The following is a 22,951-nucleotide window of genomic DNA, read 5'->3' as shown; positions in this document are numbered from 1 at the left end:
TAGGGGTTTACTAGTAGGCAAAATAGGGGAAGGGATAGGGCATTTCTGGCGACAGAAATAGCATGTGCCAAGATGCAGGGAGAAAACAGCACAGCCCCTTCAGGAACCTGCTGTGAAGGTTGTAGCATATAAGGCTGCAATAGGCACTAAGGGAGAATGTGGAAAGGTGACATCACAGAAGGCTTTGTATGCCATGCAGAGGAATTAAGGCATACATCCTGTAAGCAACCCGGAGGGGAGATACTGAAGTATTATAGTAGGGAAGTGATTTGATCAACTCTCCATCTCAGCAATGTGCTTCTGGTGGGGATGGCTTTGAAGAGAGACTGGAGGTAGGAGGACAAAGTAGAAAGTATTGTAATTGCACAGAAAAAAAAAACAAAGCATTTGTGAAATAAGACAGTGGCAAGAGGAAGAGAGAGGAGGAATTTGGGCAAGGAGATAGTTTGGTGGTGAGAATGAAAGGAGGAGGAACTTTAAGTCAGATTGGGATAACAAAGATAAAAGGTTTGGTGGTTATTCTTATATTCCTGATGTGGGCAAATGGTTTGTATTCCTCATTAAATGAAATGGAGAATATAGAAAGAGGAACAGCCTTTGGATGAAGGTATAGTATATAATTTGTGGATTATTAAACATAAGAACTCCAAGGAACATCCAGCTAGAAAGCTCAACAACGTAGGAGAGACATCAGGCCAACATTATGTCCTCTTCATTACCCAACCTCCGCTACCAGTAGATGTAAGAAATACAAAGTATTAATGCCTGCAAATACGGCCATGCATGAATGTTAGAGTATTTTACAGACTTTTGTTTTACCCAGTGATAAAATGTACTGGGATAGGCTCATGGTTAGCAATTGATGCATAAACTATTAATGGTGAGATGTCATTTTCCTAAGAAATTAACACTTTGCAAACTTGGTAGGCAAACTTGTGTTAAGAGCTCTAAACTGGATTAATCTATCCTGGCCAAGCTATACCCCAACACTTTACTTTTCTCTCCTGAAAAAGAGGCTATTAGGATCAGTTGAAAAGCAATGAGGTATTAATGAGAGAGAGAGATCTTAAAATCTAGTTTTTAGCTTTGTATAGAGTTTTGTTGGCACCTCCTAACACTGGCAATTAACCTACTCTGAGTTTTATAAGGGCCAGAGATGGAAGAACTGATTAGAAGGCAGCAGGCAAAATTCCTAGAGATTTTATTGTTTGAAAGAGGTTTTACTATATAGGCTTAAATATAAATACCAGCCACTCTCTGATGGTTGAGAGAGAGGGAGAGTGAGTTAGAAACAAAAAGACACAAAAAGTTACTGTACTTGAATCTAGAGTTAATGCCAGAACCTACTGGTCTCAAATTAACCATAGTCTTGTTTCCAACCATTAATAACATGCTTCTCATTTTTCTTAGACTTGGCATCATGCATATTTAAATTTACATTTAAAAGCTCCTGGTAACCTTTGGCACCAGGGTTCGTGGTGTGGAGGTAACTCACATGTTGGTGGATTCATGACCAATCCTCTCACTACTGCAAATCTATTTGCTGGTGGATCGAAGGTAGTTGCTCATTTTTAATCTTAAATCAATCCATTTTGTAGTTTTCAGGTGTGAGTGAGTTGACATCAGGGTCCTTTTTGATGAAAGATTTCCTTGAAAAAATAAGCAAACTCTGTTCATGGAACATCAAATTGAAACAAAGGGTGTTTTGGGACTGTCTCAGAACATTTCATAGAAATTAAATTCTGTACCTTCTAGGTTAATGTGCTGTGGTCCCCATGGTGTGTTTGGAAGGCTCACCTGGTGAGTTATTCTCCGTCAGTCCTAGATTTCTAACATTTCCTCTTAGTTTACTTGCTGGAGGATTAAGGCAAGACTGGATTAAAAAGGAGCAGTTGAGGAATTAACTAGTGCCTGGCAAGATTAGCTTTCCAGGCACTGATTCCTGAGAAGAGGTGTTTTTTTTTTTTTCGTCGTTGTTTTTAACTCCATAGTGTTGCCTGGACACTAGAACAGGATTCTCCTTCCCCCATCTCATGTTTAATCTGTAGCTTCCCCAAAGTACCTTCTGTTAGTACTGGGGGGAGAATGACTCACACGTTGAATAAATTGTTATTAAAGCATCCGGGTACAGTTGCGAACATGCTAATAGTGAGGAATTGGAAAACCAAGTACTGGTGAGGGTTTGGCTGCTGACTGCCCAAATCACTTGCTGAATGTGAGGCCCAACGTCCTCTAAAAATAATAAGAGTTATTATGTGCCGAATACTTGCTGTGTCCCCAGAACTATTTTGTATACCATCTCATTTAATCCTCAGATTTCTACTGTAGAGCATGACTATCATCAACTACATTTTGCAGATGAGGAAACTGAGGCACATAGACGTTAAATAATTTGCCCAAGTTCATACAGTCAGTAATGGCAACTTGGATTGAAATTCTGGCAGGCAGGCAGCTTGCAGTCCCTACCCGTGTGTGTTTCACGATATTACCTCCTAAAATGAAGGGAAGGGACTGGAGGATCACCAGGGTCCTTTCAGCCCTGCTAGCGTGTGTGGGATGGGGAGAGGGGTATTCAGTTTCTCTGTTGGGAACGTGTAGCATTCAGCACCACCTCATTCCTTCCCATCTATGAGAATCTTTTGAGAATAGTCCTCACTGTTAGGCCTATAGGTAGCATCGCCAAACTTGGTTTAGTTCCCGTGCCCCATAAGAATACTTATCAGGCCATTCTTTTCTGAGCATGTGGGTTAAGTAAGATCTCAGTGGTAGTGGGACCTTGGAGAAATGAAGCATCTGAAATGTTGGCCACGGAGAAAAGTGCTGCAGTGAGAAGCTGCAAGCTGCAAGCTCCCAGCTAGCTGGCTTGATGGGGACCACAGTCAATCAGGAGGAACAGTGGAGGCTGGTGTGGGATCTTGGGGGCCAGAACCTGACCAGGGGATGTTGACCCAAAAAAACAGCAGCAGCAGTAGCAACAACAGCAGCAAGAACAACAATAGCTACAAGCCAAGTTCAGGCTAAAAAAGCAGGCAATGTGCCAGGAAGGGGGCCGACTGAGCAGTGTATGGAAGCTGTCGCTGAGGTGACGGTGGGGCCATGAGAAAAGGGGAAGGAAGGAACAGACAGCACCAGAGGGACTTGAACAAAGGGAGAAGGGGGATTAAAGTCAAATCACTGTCAGCAGCCCAGGAGCAGACAAAACCACCAGAGTAAGCTCTGAAATGGAAATGAGAGAGAAAAGAAGCAAGCCGCTAACAGCTACCAAGAAGAGGAGGAAGTGGGAGATGCGCTGCTTCCTGTAGAAAGAACGTTGATTGAAGACAAAGCTGGGTGGGGACTAGTCCCTGGGCTGCAGCCGCCGCTACACATACTCACAACGCTGCCGCCGCGCTCCGTGGGCAACTCCTACTACTGCTGGGCTGGGCTGGGCTGGGCTGGGCTGGGCTGCGCCGGAGCTCGCCTGCACAGATCAGCTCCGGAGACAGGGGAAAACCACACTCCTCTGACCAAGCCTCGGGAGCTAAGGTAAAGGAAACGTTTTCCATGTTGCTCGTTTTTAATTGAGACAAATGACCGTCTCCTGTGGTTTTAAGGTCCGATTTCTAAGGGATGATAGAGACATCGCTTCAGTACTAGGGGAAATGATTAGATTCTTTTGGAAGGGTCTTTGAGAACGACCACATTTATGACACATTTGATTAAAAAAAACCTCATCATCAGTGCTTAGATTTGATGACTCGACAGGGCAACATGCTAAATACAAGAAGCTGTTTGTATAGTTCTCTCGGAAGAAAACCAGGGCTGAGTCGAAATCCATCTGGGGCTGTGCAGCCGTGGTCTGGTCATCGGAGCCTTGCAGTCCCCTTGTTTTAGGGGAGTAAGTGGTGTAAAATATTAATTGTATTCTCTTTCTTACACATTGCACTGGGATGTCTTCTGATTTGCAAAAATAATGGCTGTGATTTCGCTTTTGGGGGAGTTAAATTCTTTTGTACTTAGATTTTGCCAACAAAGGCTCCAACTGCGTATGTGAGGGGCAGTATTTACCATTAAAAAAACAGTGTCTTCCTCCCTTAGCTTCTGCAGCTGCTTTCAGGATAACCTCAGGCACAGCTATTATTTGCCAGTAGGTCTTATCCTAAAGTTGCATCCTTGTTCAAAGGAGTGTGGCGGGTTTAAGGCCAGTAACTTGTCCAGAATCAGATACTAGTATATGTATGGATTTTATGTTTGTATGTGTTTTCTTCACCTCTAGGTCAAGGTGCATGTTAGCCTCGGTGAGGGACAAAGTAAAAAAGTGCAGCTGGGTTCTTTCCTTACACGAATATGCTGTAGATAGACGGAAGTAGTAAAACCAGAACATGATTTTTATTCTTTGATTTTCTTGAGCCAAGAATGTTCTTAATGACGGCTTGGGTCTATGGCTTGTTCATATTTATGAATGATATGTAAAAGTATACTAAATAGGTCTGGCAGATGAGAATTGAGATTGTGAGATTCCTCTGACAGGATATATAGGAGAGTTTAATACCCTAGTGTAGCACGATTTAAAGAATTAAGCTATTTTTTTAATCTTCAACAGAAAGTACAGTTAAGCAGTAAGTAGTCATTGATAAAAGGGTTTTTTTTCTAGAGTTTCTATAATGAAAGGAGATAATTTTTCAAAAGAAAGAGAAGAAACTGCTTATATTGGAGTGAAAATAACAAAAATGTCAATATTTTGACACTCACAAATTCTTGAAACATAAGTTCTTAAATACCAGATATGCTAGTTGAGAGTGTATGTATGTATGTACGTCCTCGTTTATCATCATTCTCACTTGTGAAGAGCTATAGGGCTGTTTTTAATGCTATCTTTATGAAATCGATATGGCTTCTCAAAATCTGTGGAGTAGCAGCACATTTTGAGAGATGGGAAGCTTTTATAGCTACTAAATAAAAAAAATGTCTATTTCTCAGAGGTTTTTTACTCATTAAAGTAAACCTGCCCCATGCCTAAGAGACAAAGTACTGCTGGTATTGAAACCATGGAACTCCTTGAAGGATTTACTGAATTTAATCAAACTTGTGGGCAAAACAAGTCGTGATATGGATTTTGTAGTTCGGCTTCCTATTTGTGTCCTACAGGGAAATACGTAAAGATCATCTTCTTAGAGAGGAGACCTAGGGTAGATCATAGATCCAGAATGACCCAGGGGAGTTCTAGAATCAAGCTGTACATCATGAAAGGAAGTAAAAAGTTGGCAACCTGAGCTGCATGGATGAGGACAGGCTTACCCTTTGGTACTTACTCCTCTGCAGGCTGTATTCACTAGATAATGCCAACACCCTGCTTTGTTTGGGGAGGCACAGACAATCTGCATTACTCTTCTGTGTGTGTTTCACACATGAGTAAGAAAATGAAACCTTACCCGACGGGCATAGTAGAGTCCAGAGGGCCCTGCTATCTTTCTGAAAACAACTCAGAGGTGCCTATTTTCTGCACAGCACAAAACATTTCTTAATTGTTAAACTCCAGCTTGAAGCAGAACATTAGTGAGTAACAGCAGATCAGTAACTATGATGGTAGAATGTTTAGGAAAAAGATGAATATGCTTCTATGCTGTAAAATGAAACTATTTCCACGTATTCTGGCCATATGGAATATTGAAAGACATAATGATTTTTCTTGGGGTATTCACTGGCTGTTGAGGAGTAGACCAACACTGAAATTTTAATTGTACTATTTTTTTTCTGCCATATGGCCAATGGCTGAATGGAAACATGACTCCATTATTTCATGGCCAGCCTTGGGCCTCATATGGTGGGCATGTAGTGAATGTGTTTAGTTGACTGACTTTGTTTAGCCTGCTTCAGAAAGCAAGCCCAACTTTTAAGTCTAAAAATTGTATAGTCAAAGTAGAAAGCCTGTTCATAAAAGACTTCTGTGGGTAGGAGAAAACACTGTGGAGTGAAAAGAACACAGGCTTTGGAGCCAGACAGATCTGCCTTTGAAACCTATCACTGGTTCTTACTACTTAACTTGGTACATTAACTTAGGAACCTCAGTTTCCTCATTGTAAAGAAGGGCTAGTAATACATAATCGAAGTTTTTCTTTTGTTTTTCCTTTTGTGTGCAGATAAGTGAGTGCTTTCTGCATAGAAGATACTCAGATGTTATTTTTTCTTCCTTGGTGACATAAGGAAAAGTTAGCATATTCTTGGCCTTTACCACTGCCTCACAGGTTTAGGGAGACTTTTTTTATAGTGATAAAATATACATAACATAACATTTCCCATTTTAACTATTTTTTTAAGTATGCAGTTCTGTGGTAGCGAGTATATTGATGTGCTATCATCACCACCGTCCATCCACAGAACTGTTTTTATCTTGCAAAACTGAAATTCTATACCCATTTATCAATACCTCCTCTTTCCCTCCTTAGCTCCTGGAAACCCTCATTTTACTTCTGTCTCTATGAATTTGACCAAGTATCCCATATAAGTAGAATCATACAATATTTGTCCTTTTGTGACTGGCTTAATACACTTAGCATAATGTCTTTGAGATTGATCCGTGTTGTAGCATGTGCTAGAATTTTCTTTCTCTTTAAGGCTGAATAATATTCCATTGAATGTATAAACAATACTTTGTTTACTGTTTTGATGGCCCCAGGGCCACATTTTGGCTATTGTAAATAATACTGCTATGAACACGGTGTACAAATATCTGTTAGAGTCCCTGCTTTTACTTCTTTTGGGAACCCAGAAGTGAAATTGATGGGACATAGTAATTATATATTTAATTGTTTGAGGAACTGCCATACTGTTTTCCATAGCAGCTGCACTATTTTACATTCCCACCAGCAATGAATAAGGATTCCATTTTCTCCACATTCTCATCAATATTTAGTTTTTTATTTATGTTTTTGATAATAGCCATTATCAAAGAGTATGAAGTGATATGTCTTTGTGATTTTGATTAGCATTTGCCTAATCATTAGTGATGTTGAGCATCTTTTCTTGTGCTTATTGGCCATTTGTATATCTTCTTAGAAAAATGTCTTTTCATATTCCTTGCTGATGTTTCTCCCCAGAAATACTGTGTTGAGAATCTTTGCCAATTTTTAGTCAGATTTTCAAGGAGACATTTTCAAATGGTGGGATCTTTTAACTTAACGTGTCATTAGATCATAATCATAATCTTTATATTTAACATCCTTTATACAACAGTATTATCCCTGCCCAAATAAAATACTTCTCTCAAAAGTAACATTTGAAATCAAAAGGAGAGGGTAAGAAAATGTGCATAGTTTCTGGTAGTTGGTGATGTCCAGAACCTGAAAGTGAAATTCAAACCTTTATTGTAGATAGTCACAGCGGTGATTCTGCTGGTCAAGTCTTAGACCAGGCTACCACTACAGAGAAACTGGAGAGCTGTTTCTTCAGTGCTTTTCTGGTCCCCTCTCATTCAGCAGAGAAAAATGCTCAATAGGTACATGGTCAGAAAGGGAGGGGAGAAATTAAAGTACTAAATCGCTCTCAAATCCTTTATAAAGGGGAACATTAACTTGCGGGGAGGGGCTATGGTAGTTAAACAATACAACGGGTTTCTGAGACAACAAGTTTCTACTAATGAAATGTGAGTCTAACCAAAATTTCACTTTCAAAAATAATGAATCCTCTGTTTCCTTTTCCATGACAGATTTTACTCCTAATCCTTAAACTGGTGAGGCAGGGTATGGTGAGGCTGAGGAGTGTTGGGCAGAACAGTTAGCAGGGACCCTATTGAAGAGCAACAATATCTGAGCTTTATGGTGTGGGGGCAGATATTGACCTTACATGGTTTGAAGAGCTCCTGAACAATTCATGTTAACTTTCTGTAACGTACTTTGTCCATGTGCTGGGGGCCAGGGGTGGGGGGAAGTTTGCAAATAATGACCCCTAATTTTATTTAATGTGCACATCTATTCATTCTACAATTACTGGGAGAACGCAGGTGCCTGGCTTTACTAGATCTGGGTGGGAGAGGAGAGTTGCAGAGCTGTGTTAAGATTTAGTCTCATACCCTCCCACCCTCACCCCCAAGATGATGACTATGTTAATTAGCCTGATTTGATCATCACAATGTATACATGTCTCAAAACATCACATTGTACCCCATAAATATACACAATTATTATTTTTCAATGAAAAATATAATGCAAATTTTATGAAGGACTTAGTCCCTGGCCTAGGACATGCTAGAATGGTAGAGCTAAAAACGATCTGGGGGTGACCCAGCCTATATCGACCTCTTCATAAGGGATAATAAAATAGGCCTGGAATTTAGAGTTGCACAGTTCATTAATTCCTTACCTCCCGGGTAAAACTCCATCTCACTTACCTCCGTATTAGGGCAAAGTCTTTATATGTTATCACATTTAAAATTGTTTGTAAGACTAAAATATTTTGTTTAAAAAAAAGAGTAGACTGTTTACATTTAGTACCCTATGTAAATATGGAGTTTCTGTGTACAAACTTGTTCAGGTGTAAAAGCTGCCACTGTGGAATAGAGATTTAAATTTTCAGGTAAGAGTATTAGAGATATCTATAAATATATGGTTCTTGAAAATTCTTATGTTAAAGACAACAAGTTGTATTTAGTGGGAGTCAATGTTCAGACAATCTCTAGAGGACTTCATTAAACACTGAAAATAAAAAAAGGGAGCTCAATTCTCAAACTTTAGTGATAACACGTTTCTTAGAAGTAGTACCACTGTATACAGAAGCCTGAGATAAGACAGGATCGGCCCCTTTATCTCTTGGCAAATATGTGTCAACAGTCAAGCTGTTAATGAAAAGGCTTTGAAAAACCAGTCTCTTGACCACTTCTTCCCTGTTCCCTGGCCTTCCCTTGCTCCCTGGCCAGCCCGGGTGTGGGGTCAGGCATTCCCCTGATCCTTTTCCCAGGAACCCAGCACTCAGAGATAGAGGAGAGGGGCTGAAAACTGAGCTGACTGGTTCTACTCCAGATTCACTGCATCTCCCTCTGTAGGGCCATTGCTGTTCTTTCAAAATTCCTTCCTTCTTCCTTTTGTAGCTCACTTTTCACTCTCTACTGTGCCTTTTCAATGGAAACCATTCAACCAAGTCCCTACTGCCTTTATTCATTAGAAGTGACCTCACCTTTTGTCTTTCTGAGAAGGCACATATTACAGACTTCCTCAACCTCATTCTTACCACCTCCAAATTTCCCCATGTTTTCCTTTATTTTAGTTCATTTGAATTGCTGTCACAAATTACCAAAGATGAGGTAACCCAGAAACAATAGAAATCTTTTTTATTTTTATTTTTTAACACTTCTGTGGGCTGGAAAGTCCAAGATCAAGGTGCTGGCAGATTTGATGTCTGGCAAAGGCCATGGACATCACTTTCTGTGTGTCCCCATGTGGCAAAAGGGGCCAGCTGGCTCCCTCCAGTCTCTCTTATAAGGGCACTAATCCCATGCATGGGACTCCATACTCATGACCTAATCACTTTCAAAAGTGGCCTCACATCCTAATACCATTGCTTTGGGGATCAGGTTCCAACATATGGATATGTAGGGGGACAGAAACATCTGCATCATTCACATCATTCATTCTCCTCTTCTTCCTAAGTCAAATTAACACCATCTCTCCTTCAAGCCAAGAGTAAACCCTCTACTTGGACTCTCTATACCTTTCCCTTTTACTTTCTAAGGAATCATGTTGTGACAATAATTCTGTCCTACATATTTAGTTTCTTCTCTTTCTTGGTCCTCTCCTCTTTGCCTGTAAACATGCTTGGTTTTTCTATACTCACACAGAGTAATTAAGAAGCAGATGAAACAAATTTCCTCCTACCTCTCTGAGGGCTCCAACTTCACTAACTTCAGTTCCTGTCCCCAAATATGAGTGTTCTCAAGATACGAGTCTTTGGCCATTTAATTTCTCCCTCTCCCTTAATCAGATTCTGTCCTGTGATTTCAGTCATTGTTGGTCATTGTTGCTGTGTTGGTCAGTCCCAAATCTGATTAAGCATCCTGATCTCTCACCTCCTCTCTCAGCTTGCACGGCAAGCTGCCTGCAAATTCACCAGAACATCCAACCCACAGAAAATGAAACTCACGTGTCCAAAACCGTGCTCACCATCACCTTTCCCACTCCTCAAAACCAGCTCCTCACCTGATTTTGTAACTGTTAATGACACCCCATTTCTCATTACTTCAGTTATGATAATTCAACTTCACTATTTTCCTCAGCAAGCACCCCTAGTTGCAGGAAGTTGTATAGCCCTTTGCAATTGTGATTGGGAAAATATCTTCATACTGACTCTTTTGCATGTTTATAGGCGGTGTCTTAGTTCAGGCCCTCCTAACCTCCAGCTGGGCTGACTTGTTTTTTGAGTTCTTTTCTGTCTGCCTGGGATAGGTTAGTTCCTGCTTCCCCTTCCATACTTCGTCCCCACAGTCTTACTTCTCTGAATAACCAAATTCCATCTGTCCTGTAAAGCTCAGTTCAAATGCTGCCTCTTTCATGAAGCCTACCTTGGCTTCTTCCCCTTTTTCCCCAATAGAAAACAATGCCTTCTCTGAAATCTTTTGTTCTTTCATCACAGCATCTAGCTCATTCTAGTGTATAAGAGCAATCTGCATTTTTTTTTTTTTTTTTTGACCGCACTCCAATCTCTTTGAGGACAGCGGTCACATTTGGTTTCATCTTTGTCTTCCTTATACCACAAAATGCAGTTTGTTTATCATTCATTTATTTAGTGAACATTCTTGAGTGACTCATTTTTTGATGCAGGGTGGGTTAGACATAGTACTTGTCCTCTAAGAGCTCACAGACTCATGGGGAAAACAGACAAATACAGAAATATAATTACAATACAATTAGTCGATCTATTCTAAGTCTTAACGTCTGCAGTGTGCCACGTGCTCTTCAAGATGCCAGGGAGATTAGGATGAACAAAACTGTCCAGTTGTTTTCTTGAAACTTACATTCAAGAATTGGGAGAGATTCAATAAACACAGAAACCAGTGGTTTTTAAATCTAACTGCACGTTAGAAATCACTGAGTGGGTACTTTGAAAAAAAATATCTATGTCCCAACCTCACCACAGAGTAATTAAATCAGAATCAACTAGGATTGGAACCCATTGACAGAAATGACTTACAATAAAATAAAATATCAAGTAACAGTGAGTGCTTTGATGGATTGAAGTAGAAACAGATTGAACGGTGGGGACTGTGCCTATGCTGGCAGGGGTAATTGGGAGATTACTTTATTGAGTAATCCCTGAAGGGTCTCTCTGAAAAGGTAACATTTGAATTGAGAACAAAACGATGCTGAGGAGTCAGCCATGTAAAGATATTGGGGTGAAGGGGGCTTGTGGAGAAGGTTTTGAGCAGAAGGTGCAGGTGCCTTTCTGAAATAAGGATCAGGTGAAATTTCAGAGGAAATGTGTCCTTCTTCACATGCATGTACTGTAATCTACAAAATATGTCTTTTCCCTACAGAAAGCAGCTTTTGAATAAACTTTGTGGACTCCAAATGCAGAACACTTGGCTGCTGTGTTGATTACCTGATCTGGGTTGGATTTTATTTAGTTCAAATTGATTTACACAGTCAGGAAGACTACTCTGTTTATTACATTTTTTTGTTCTACACTGCAATCAGCACTACACTACTTGTCTGAATTAAATACTGTTCTTATTGTTTAAAATAACCTTAGGTACCTGATATTATCTTTATCTGAATAAAGAGGAGAAAGCAATGACTTCTGCCCTTAATTCTGTTTTGGGGAACCAGGGAAAACCTCCTAGAGGAGTCGTTCAGACCACACAGAGTAAAGAAAGCATTAATTAGTTTGAATAAGTGAAGATGAACATATGTCAAGAATTAAGTTGAGAGTGAGCATTTGTTAGACATTCAGTTTGTGCTGGATACTTTATATACATTACTGTTTTAGCTAGTTTTTAAAATAACCCTATGAAATAAGGCCACTATTTTTCTATCAGGATATTTCTGGCTGCTGGTAAAGGAATGCACTACAAAAATGGTGTAAACAATAGGAAATTGATCCCAAGACCTCTGAAAGGAGGGTAGCTTCAGAGTTACTTATGTGGTAGCTGGATAATGTCTTTAGCAACCTGGACTCTTCCCTTCCTTCTACTGTGACACCTTCAGCAGGTTGATTTCCCCTCACTGTGTGGACATGGCTTCTACAATTTTGGAATTAAAGGCATATTTCATACGTAGAGGCATATCAAGGGGCGGCTGATTTGTTATGTGGCTCTTTTTGGTTTGTTGAGACAGGGTCTTGCTCTGTTGCCTGGGCTGGGGTACAGTGGCATGATCATGACTCATTGTAGCCTTAGCCTGCAGTGGGAGGGCTGATCCTTTCACCTCAGCCTCCTGAGTAGCTGGGACCACAGGTGCGTGCCACCATGCCCAGCTAATTTTTGTATTTTAGTAGAGATGGGGTTTCACCATGTTATCCCGACTGGTCTTGAACTCCTGAGCACAACAGATCCACCCACTTCGGCCTCCTAAAGTGCTGGGATTACAGGCCCGAGCTACCTTGCCCTGCCATGGCTCTTTTGAAAGTCACAGAAAATCTGTGTCCAGTGGAATTTCCCCTCACGACTCACATGCTCTATGTGTGAGTAAGTAGGCAGACAGAACCACTGTGATTGGCTAATTTAAGAGTTTCCTCCTGAGGCCATGGAGCAGCCCAGCCTCTGAAAAACAAAGTCATCAAACCCTAGCAAAAGGATCTGGTTCTATTAGCAAGGAAGAGGGGGTTAGTGGGTAGACAGTCAATAGAGTTGGCCACTATTATTATTCCCATTTTATAAGTGAAGATATCAAGGCTAAAAAGGTTAAATAACTGAGCAATATCACACAACATTGAATTGAACAGAGTTTCCATGCATTTCCCTTTGAGAAAAACACAAACAAAAGCCTTGTTTTTGGCTATATAACAAACCTATACATGTACCCCTGAACCTAAAAGAAAATATATATATTTTTTAAAAACTTGTTTTTGTTTTTAGCAATGATCTAGGTAGGCCAGAGGAAGAATCCTGGCGAAAAACACAGACTGGAGGAAGCTAGGCAAAGTAAAGAATAACCTCCTAAACAAAATATTCCAGAAGGAAATTCATCAGGTCCTATAAAGCAATAAGAATGCCATTTAATTTAGACAACCAGCCCTGCATATCTGCATTATAATATATATATATATATATATATATATATATATATATATATATATATAATTAAATTGAATTTTCCTGACTGGTCATTTAAATCAATTTGGTCTACGTAAAAATCTACCCTGGGCCAAGTAATGAGCTAGAGACGCCAAGTGTTCTGTGTATAGTATCTGTCAAACTTAAATGAAAACCTTGTTTTCTCTAGAGAGGTAGGTATTTTGTTGATTACAGTACCTGTAAAGAAGAATGGATCATCTCTGGAATTTCTGATTATGAGTTATTTAGAAAATAGTTTCCACTTTCCAGCTCCAGAGGCAGCATATACAGTTCCATTATTGTTACATTCTCTTTATGGTTGCTACCTCCTACTTTGGCATTATATTTCAGAGGCTATGTATGTGAAGCAGCAATAGTGAAAAAGGGAAATTTCAGTGGAACTGCTGTCATTACAGTGTTTTGACTACTTGTCTCTAAGGTGTATTTCTGTGCATGTTCATCATAACAGATTAAGCATTAATGGTAGGAGTACTTTTTTAAATAAATGATGGAGTGCTTCCTACTCTTAGATTTGCACTTTTAGACAGGAAAGTAAGTCAATTCTAGACTTTGCCAACAGAGCTCTGTTTAAGGAGAGTATTTATCTGATCTATGTTAGAACCATATAAGAAAAATTGTGAGAAAATTTAAACCGAAAAAAACCCTCACTTTCATTTTCTTTCATTTTAGAGGCTTTATTTAGGAAAACTAAATTGATCCTTTGCCGTTTTTTTAAACCTCATGAATGATGGTTGTGTTTAGGGAACATTGCTGTATATGGGCATTAAGGCATTTCACTGACATTTTTATTTTTTCTTTGGAAAAAAAGTTGATATTAAATAGTTTTATGACTTTTAAAATTAAAATAAGAAAAATTTAAGTAGAGGTGAAAAGTCCTAGGCAAAAAAAAAAAAAAAAAAAAAAAAAAAAAAATATATATATATATATATATATATATATATATATATATGGTCCAACTAGTCTTTTCTTATTCATCTTAAAATAATTATAAAATACTGAAGTGTAGAAAAGTAACATTCAAAGATAACACGTGGGAGAGCGTAGTAGTTAAAGGACATTGGTTTAGAGTCAGAATTACTGGGGCAAGTTGCTTAAGCTTCCTATGCCTCAGCTTCTTCATCTGTAAAATGGGAAATAAGATGATATCTACTTCACAAAACTGTCAGGAGAAAATTACATAATAAATGTGAAATGTTTACTTAGCAAGGTGCCTGAATTGTAGCGTAATTATTCAAAATGAATCTATTATTAGTATAAGTTATTGTTACCACAAGTCTGCAGTAGACTATCTTTTATTCTATTCAAGGGATTTCCACCAAATTGTGCAGAAATGATTGCTATGACCCAACATTAATCGTAGGTGCTCAGACCTTGGAATAAGGCATCCCCGAAGGAATCCTATTATCGTCGGATGTCGTTTTGACTTCATGAAGTGTTAGTCTGGGTTTGTGCTATTTGTTCAGGAATCCATGTGCTTGGCCATCAATATCTCCAGTTTTCCTTTCCAACGCAGGATAGGCTTCCACTTCCCGGTCTGCTTTGGTTAGGTGTGGCCACATGCCTTGCCTTGGCCGGTGAAGTGAACAGAAGTGAGATGTGTCACTTCCTGGAAGAAGCCATCAGAACTAGCATGTGAGTGCCGTGGTTGAAGGATACAAGTGGTCTCTGCACTCTTAAGCCTGGGTTGAACAGTCAAGACAACACAAGGATCATCTCTGCCAAACCGCAGTGGACGTGGAGAGAAAGTGAGAAATAAGCTTTGCTCAAATAAGCCAGAGAATGTTTGAGTTGTTGCCACAATATAACCTAGCCTATACGGATTGAAACAATCTGGTTTGCCCTTCAAACTCTAGAGAAAAAATATATTATTGGTTACAGTACAGTAGATATTTGAATATAGTAATTTTAAATGACTATTTTGTGTGTGTGTCTCTCTGTGTGTGTGTAATGTATTATGTGTTAGCATCAAGGGATTTAAGTGAAATAGATTTATATAAATTCCATTTAAATTTCTTTTAAAATAGGATTTATTACCACTTCACACAGAAGAAATCAACATATCAAAATTACTGGCATCTGTATGTTTTATTTGTTTTGAGGGAGTCCACTGTGATGCTGATGTTAGGACTCTGAACTCCAGGCCTGGTATAATCATTAGATAATGTTCCCTCTCACTGATAACTTTACCCAGAATGGTGCCTTGTGAAGCAAAGGAGCTCCCTAAGAGAAGAAAACACACTCAGCCATGCCCATGGCCTTTGCCTCCTATGAGAAAATAGCCCTAAGCCCTACTGTGATGTTCCAGTTATAAACAATGGTGCTTAGTACATAGAGGGTCTAAAGTGATATTTATTGAATAGATGAGTGCAAGTAGTCCACAGTTCTCCAAATGTCTGGACTCTTTTGTGTTTGCATTTTTAAAATAGATGCTATTGTTTTGTAGATTTGTTTAGAAACATCTTGATATGAAGACTGATAACTATTCTTTTGTAACACTTTACATGTGGTCATGTACCCATAGATTTAGACTGTTTTATTTTGTATTTTTCACTAAGTTTATTTCACCAGATTATTTCATTTGGGTCTCTAAAACCACATTATGAAATACTGTAGATTTAGACTGTTTTATATTTTTCACTAAGTTTATTTCACCTGATTATTTCATTTGGATCTCTAAAACCACATTATGAAATACCTTAATTATTTAAATTAGGAACAGATTAATTATCTCCAGTGTACAAACTCAAATTAATTTCATTATAAACCTGAGGTTTAAATTGATTAATCTTGGAGTGTTTAAGGAACAAAATGGGTTTTTTTCATCCTTAAGGAGAAAGGCATATTTGATTTGATGAATCTTTCTTCATCACACCAGTTATGATAATAGGCACAAGATATGTGCAAGAAAACTTCAGATGGATTTTATAAACCAGCCAGAAACCTGTGTGTCTGGGGCTTCTGGGGGAACAATCTGTGAGTCATTTTAAAAAACAAACACACTCATAATCACGGTGCATGTTGTTACCATGGTAATTAGGCCTGTTGAGTTGGCTTATGTTCCTGCAAAGGCAAGAGGGGGAGAGAAACAGAATTCAGAGCTTTGACTATTAGCTTCAATTTGCCTACTGCAGGAGAGAGTGAAGGGGTTTCTCAAGAATGTACTGGCACAGTCATTCTGAGAGGGAAGTGAAGAAACCCTGGCATCCTGTCTTTGTTATTAAATATAGGTTAGTCATATTAGTGTTGGATATTGTGGTTCACAAGGGAGAAAAGGATCATTTGGCATTCTCTTGGGAAAAAGGGGAAAAATAGTTTCTTTCTCTGGTATATGACTTCATGTAAGTCTCTAAGGTCAACCTTGTGGAGTGTCTTGTGTGCCTCTGCACAAGGTTTTAATGATCCTCTAAAAGGCACCAAATGCTGCTGATGAACATTATTGCAGGTTTAAATGATCTCAGCATATTATTCTAATATATGGTTAGAGGTGGTTTTAATGAGGCCATTGTTTCAGATCTGATTCCCAAGTAGGCAAGATATCTTTTCTGTATTTTATGGACTAGGTATGACTCCTTTATCTTGGGCAGTGATCTTATAATGCAGACCTGTGGGACACAAAGGAGACCCAGAAGGTTATGTGAGCTCTGCCAAATCTATTACTACTCCAAGGGAAAATAAAATCAAAGCATACACTTGGTTGATGGACAGTCAACCAAATTCTTGGGCCAGTGGAATTACTGTAGGAGAAATCCAGTATGATTTCATGTGAAGAACCAACAGCACCCTTAAATTAAAGGTATGAGTGTACACACAAATCAGTTTTGAAGACTGTTTCTAAATTCACTTTAAGAAGTCTGGGGCCAGGTACTGTGGCTCACACCTGAAATCCCAGCACTTTGGGAGGCTGAGGTGGGGTGGATCACGAGGTCAGGAGATCAAGACCATACTGGCTAACACTGTGAAACCCTGTCTCTACTAAAAATACAAAAAATTAGCCGGACGTGGTGGTGGGCGCCTAAAGTTCCAGCTGCTTGGGAGACTGAGGCAGGAGAATGGCGCGAACCTGGGAGGAAGAGGTTGCAGTGAGCTGAGATCACACCACTGCACTCCAGCCTGGGTGACAGAGTGAAACTTCATCTCAAAAAAAAAAGAAGAAAAAAAAGTCTGGCTGGGTGTATTGGCTCATGCCTGTAATCTCAGCACTTTGGGAGGCTAAGGCAGGAGGATTGCTTGACCCCTGAGTTTGAGACCAGCTTGGGCAATGTAGAAAAACACCTGTCTCTATAGAAAATAAAAAAAAAAATTAGCTGGACATTGTGGTGTACACCTGTGGTCCCAGCTACTACTTGAGAGGCTAATGCAGGAGGATTGCTTGAGCCCAGGAAGTTGAGGCTGCAGTGAGCCACATTCACACCACTGCATTCCAGCCTGGGAGAGCAAGACCCTGTCTCAAAAAAAAAAAAAGTCTGGGTATCCTCTGTAATGAATAATTATAATGCATTGACTAAAGTTTTACTGCTTAGAGTATGCCTCAATCAGATTTTAAAGCAGAACTTCTTAAACTATAGATTTCGTTTTTCCTCTCCTATGTGGAAAGAAGGCACATGTTGCCCAAATTTTATTCTATGTTTAATTTTCTTAACATTAGTAAACAAAACTTAGTTTTTTTTTGGATCAGCAAAGTAATTCATACTGATTTTTGAAAAATGTGGAAATTATTGAAAATTTGAAAGAAAAAATGAAAATTGCCCCATCTATTAATTAAATTGTTAGTTGAACTACATGTAACAGAGGCCTGAGTTCACAGTGGCTAACATAAGTTAGAAGTTACTTCTTTTTAATGTGACAATCCAGATGTGGATGACCCAGGACTGGCAAGGTAGCTGTGCTCCACAAGATCATGCAGGAACCCAGGCTCCTTCTATCCTGTTGTTCTATCATTCCTATGAGGTTTCTCTCACTTTCATCGTCTAATGTGGCTTACCATAAAGGCTCTGCTATCACGGGCAGTATGGAAGAAGTTAGAAGGGGAGGCTCTGACCCAGCAGTTACATATACCACTTTTGATGCTGTACCATTGAATTTTGTCACATGGCCACATACCTAGCAGCAAGGGAGGTTGGGGAAGGTAACTATTATTGATATGTAGATGCTTAGCTTAGAATTCTATTAAAACCATGGAAGAAGACAAGAGCAGATGTTGGGGTATATCTAGCAATTTCTGCCACTTTGGTTATTCTATTGAACAGAGGAAACACATTGTTTATATTTTGATGTATTTTCTTCTAGTCTTTATTATTAGAAAGATACTGTGTATAATTATACTAGAAAATGTGTTATATAATACAACATATATTATGTATGTATGTATATAATATATATGTTAGTACATATATAAGAAAAATATATTGACAGAAAATATATATTCAAAAAATTAATATATGTAAATATGTATATTAGAAAATTGTTGAGTTCACACTATGTAATATTTTATATTTTTACTTTAAAATTTAAATGACAAAAATACATTTTATATTCTTTTCACTTTATAATAAAGTAAACTTATTTTAAGTTACTTTTTAAAGTAACAGTATTTATTAATTTTAAAATAAAGTTAAGTAAAAAGAGAATATAAAATGCATGTTTTCATCATTTAAAGCTTTTTTTCTTTTTTGAGACAGCATCTCTCTCTGTCACCCAGACTAGAGTACAGTAGCATGATTATGGCTCACTACAGCCTCACTCTCCTGGGCTCAAGCTATCCTCCCACCTCAGCCTTCCAAGTAGCTAGGACCACAGGTGTGCGTCAACACACCTGGCTAACTTTTGACTTTTTTTGTAGAGAACATGTCTCGCTATGTTGCCCAGGCTGGTCTCAAACTCCCGGACACAAGTGTTCCTCCCTCCTTGGCTTCCCAAAGTGCTGGGATTATAGACGTGAGCCACTGCACTTGGCCCATTTAAATTTCTTGTATTTGTTGTTTTAAAACTTTATCATGTAGAGTTTCTGTTTTACTTAATAGGTTGAATTATTGATATTTAGGCTATTTCTAACACCTTGATAATTCTTCTTTGTCCACATTTTGGGTTTGTTTTGGTTAAAGTCATGGAGTGGCATCACTAAAACAATGACTGAGAGCATATTTGGGTCTCTTGATAAACAGGACCAGATGGCTGTCGAGGGAAGTTGTGCCAGCTTCCACTATCACCAATAACAAATGAGTGCCGGTCCAGAACCCCCTTGAACAGGCTTATTTTGCATGTCCCACCTAGTCTTTGTTACTCTAGGGTTCATTCTCTGAAAATAAGTTGTTTTTAGCCCTTGGCTTTTTTTTTTTTTTTTTTTCCTTTTTGTTGTCATTAATCATGAGATAATGGTTTTCTAATAACTTTAGCCCATTTAAAAATGTATGGCCCCTACGGTAGTCTGGGAATATAATTGGTTGGGTTGACATTGTAGCACACATGCCAGTTTCAAGTCATGTGAGGCCTCTGGAAATACTGATGTTCGTTTGGTCCTAGAACCCCTTGTGAATCTGAGTTCCACCCTCATTCATAATATTCTAGATGTGAGATATCTCTTTGTTCTCAGACACAGCAAAATAGGAATGGGAAAGTGTTCCTTGAGGCTTTAGCAATTCCCTTTGAGCTGAGCGCTCTAAAGCTTTTCAGGAATAAAGAAGCTCATCTACGCAGGAAATTTCTCCCGTAGGATCCACAATCGGCACTGGACAAAAGTAGGCCACCTCTGCTCGATAGCCACAGAGGTCATTCGTGGCTAAGGGCATAGGTGTCTTCTACTTCTAAACAGCCTTTTGAAGCTTTGGGTGCCAAAGATACTCTTATAACCACCAACATGTCCTCTCCACCCTCTTAAAGGGCCAGATACACACAAACTGTATACACTCAAACTCTGTCCCTAATACCTGGAGCAAGACTGTGTTGGTCTCTGCTACTTAGGTCCTGCTCGGAGCAAATTAGGTTAGGTCAGAGGGAAAGATTGTTCTTATTCATTCCATTGGTATACAGCCTCTCCCACCAGGAACTCTGCTTCGTCTAGTTTCCTAAGTGGGCTTTGTGTTTTCGTGTTTTCTCGCACGCTAGGGGATTTCACAAAGAAAGGAACTCCAATTTCACAAATCTATTTCTTAAAAGGAAAAGAGTTAATAAAAGGTTCATTTCTAGGCTCTGAAATGTAAACCCGTGAGACCTCCTGCCCTTATAACTATACTGCCATTACCACCAACCCCCGTGTCAGAAACTTCATTCATTCTGCTCATCCAGCTCTTGTGTATCACGTTATTTTTCCTTTTAAAAAATTCATTTTTCTCTCTGCTTTCTCAACAGCCAGATCTGCCAGTGAGCCTCAGGCTTTAGGAACTGAAGAGGTAAGAATTCTGAAATATTTTCTTCTAGAATCCCGAATTTAACCAGAACTTAAAGAGGAAAAAAAATGTTAAGTGGTCTATCGATGAAAACGTGATATTTTATTGAAAGAAACAGTCACAGAGTCCTTATCAATAGTGACATGACTTCAGGATTTAAAGAAAAAATGGCTGTTTTAATGATATTTAAAATTGATTTTCATCCAGACTTTTGTCATTTTCTTCTAAAAACCTGAGTTGGAGAGCCTTTGAGGCTGCTGCCTTAACAGAATGTATCCCTATGGCACAAACATCATTAATAGGTGGCAGACATTGAGGGCATACCCTGTGCAAGATAAAACCTCAGATGAGGCAGATGAAGTCAGAGAAAAGTAAACCCTGTTCTTAACAGATGGTTGTAAACATTGTAAGGGCTTTTCCAGCAGCAGCAGCAACAACAATAACAAAATGTCAATCTAATGCTGTAGGTGTTTCATCTTGAAGAAGCTTACTTAGCTTTTGGAAGTAGCTATAGCATTTGAATCTTGTTGTAGACTTGAAAGGTAACCATAATCCTAGACAGGTGATAATGTGTTTGCCTACTCCCAGATACACAGTTTCCTGTAGTCAATGACTTGGATCCCCCCCCCCGCCACATTTTAAAATGTAATTTCATTATGAAAAATGCCAAGCATATACCAAAGTAGAGAGAATAATATAATGAATCCCTACATCTCCATCACCGAATTTCAACAGTTGTCAACTCGTGGCTGGAATTGTTTCATTTATACCTCTACCTACTTCTCTTCTTTCCTCATTGGATTATGGGCACTTGTTGAATTGTTGGGCTTTTAATTGTTTATTTACATAACCGTTTAGGGAATACAGCAAATGCTAATAAAAAATAAAACCTACTCATAACCTGACTTGCTTTACTGGAGCTAATCATCCATCCATTTATGCATTCAGCAGGTATTTATTTCATGTTGACTAGGTATCAGACCTTCCTTAGGATAAGAGGATCAATTTTCCTCAACTCATGTTTATAAGGTTTGCAAATTTGGACTTTAGATATCTCCAAATGAGGTGATCTGTCAGAGATGTCCTGACAATGAAACAATGGCCTTCATCATACAACTCAGTCAAATGTAAACATTCAGAATATGCCATAATTTTTGAAACCTGTTTTTGACATTTCTTCACTTTTGAATATATTGGAAACATGCAAGCATAAAACAAAACAAAGCTCCCAATCCTCTGATGGACCTTCCTGTTTTACCACAAACACTCATCCAGCCATCTGCCTCCCTTTCAAGAATACAAGCTCTACGAGTGCCAGAATAGCAAATAACTTCCTAACCATTTGCCTCCAGCATCTAGCAAGGTGTCTGGCACTTGTTATATATTTAATAAAACTGTTGAATGAATGGACAAAAGAACTCATGCCAGATACTGGGAATATGAACATGAAAAATACACAGGCCTTGGCCCAGAGTTGTTCAGTCTCACAGAGGAGAAAAGTATGTAAAGAAGGAGGTGCTTGTGTCCAGCTGAGTAAGGTGGGAGCAGGGTGTGGTGGATGCTGCTGGAGGAGAGAACCAAGATGGGGAGGGGAAGAAGCTTGAAGGGAAAGGGGTCTTTGAGCTATCCATGAGGTGTCTTCAGTCAGAGAAGTAGGGAAGGGCATTCCAAGAATAAGAAATCATGTGTAAGTGTACACAGAGGCCCCAGAGGGCATGACTTATTCCAGGAAGCTTTCGAAATTTAGGGTGGCCAGAGTGTGGCCAGAAAGTAGCCAACTGAGGAGATAAGGCTAGAGAAGAAGGCTGGTGAAGCCTAGGAGGGACCCTAAGGGGCAGGCTCCAGAGTTTGAATTTTCTCTGCTGAGTGGGGAGGCAGAAAAGGGCCCACAATCAGAATTTTGTTTTACAGGATAATTCCTTAGGCAGCAGAGAAGTGGAGAGAGACTAATGGAAGGGAGACGAGTGGAGGTCTTGGGTCTGGAAATGTTGGGCTGGATTTGGGAGAACTGAGGAAATTGTTGATTAAAGGTGAGAAGTAAAGGAAAGGAAGACGTCTAGAATAATTCCCAGATTTCTTTTTTTGGAACAATGAATGGGTGGTGATAACTGTACTACAAAACAGGAAGGGAAGAACTGATTCAAATCTGTGGAGCAGCCACATTCACGTGAGTATGTGCAGGAGGCTGCTCCCTATGGACAGAGCAGTGGTTCTCAGTCCTGGCTGCATGTTGGAGCCTCCAGGGGAGCATCTAGAAACCCTAATTCCAGGCCCTACCCAGACCAGCTGAATCAGAATCTCCATGGTTGGG

General features: G+C 39.3%; 1 protein-coding gene across 3 annotated transcripts in view; it reads left to right on the top strand.

Moving 5' to 3' along the window:
* The first annotated feature begins 3,038 nt into the window (after positions 1-3,038).
* Positions 3,039-22,951, top strand: part of GNG2 (G protein subunit gamma 2) — a 114,616-nt gene continuing 94,703 nt past the window's right edge. For 2 of the 3 annotated variants that reach the window (XM_023222591.2, XM_023222592.2), the window contains exons 1-2: positions 3,065-3,525; positions 20,603-20,643. The gene's annotated coding sequence lies outside the window, so the exon portion shown is untranslated. Of the gene's footprint in view, positions 3,526-20,602; positions 20,644-22,951 lie in introns of all 3 variants that reach the window. The other variant, XM_023222590.2, reaches the window with a different exon arrangement.

Source organism: Piliocolobus tephrosceles, chromosome 6 (genome assembly GCF_002776525.5).
Source record: "Piliocolobus tephrosceles isolate RC106 chromosome 6, ASM277652v3, whole genome shotgun sequence".
Taxonomy (NCBI): domain Eukaryota; kingdom Metazoa; phylum Chordata; class Mammalia; order Primates; family Cercopithecidae; genus Piliocolobus; species Piliocolobus tephrosceles.
The sequence above is the reverse complement of the archived record's forward strand: the minus strand, read 5'-3'. Positions and strand labels throughout refer to the sequence as shown.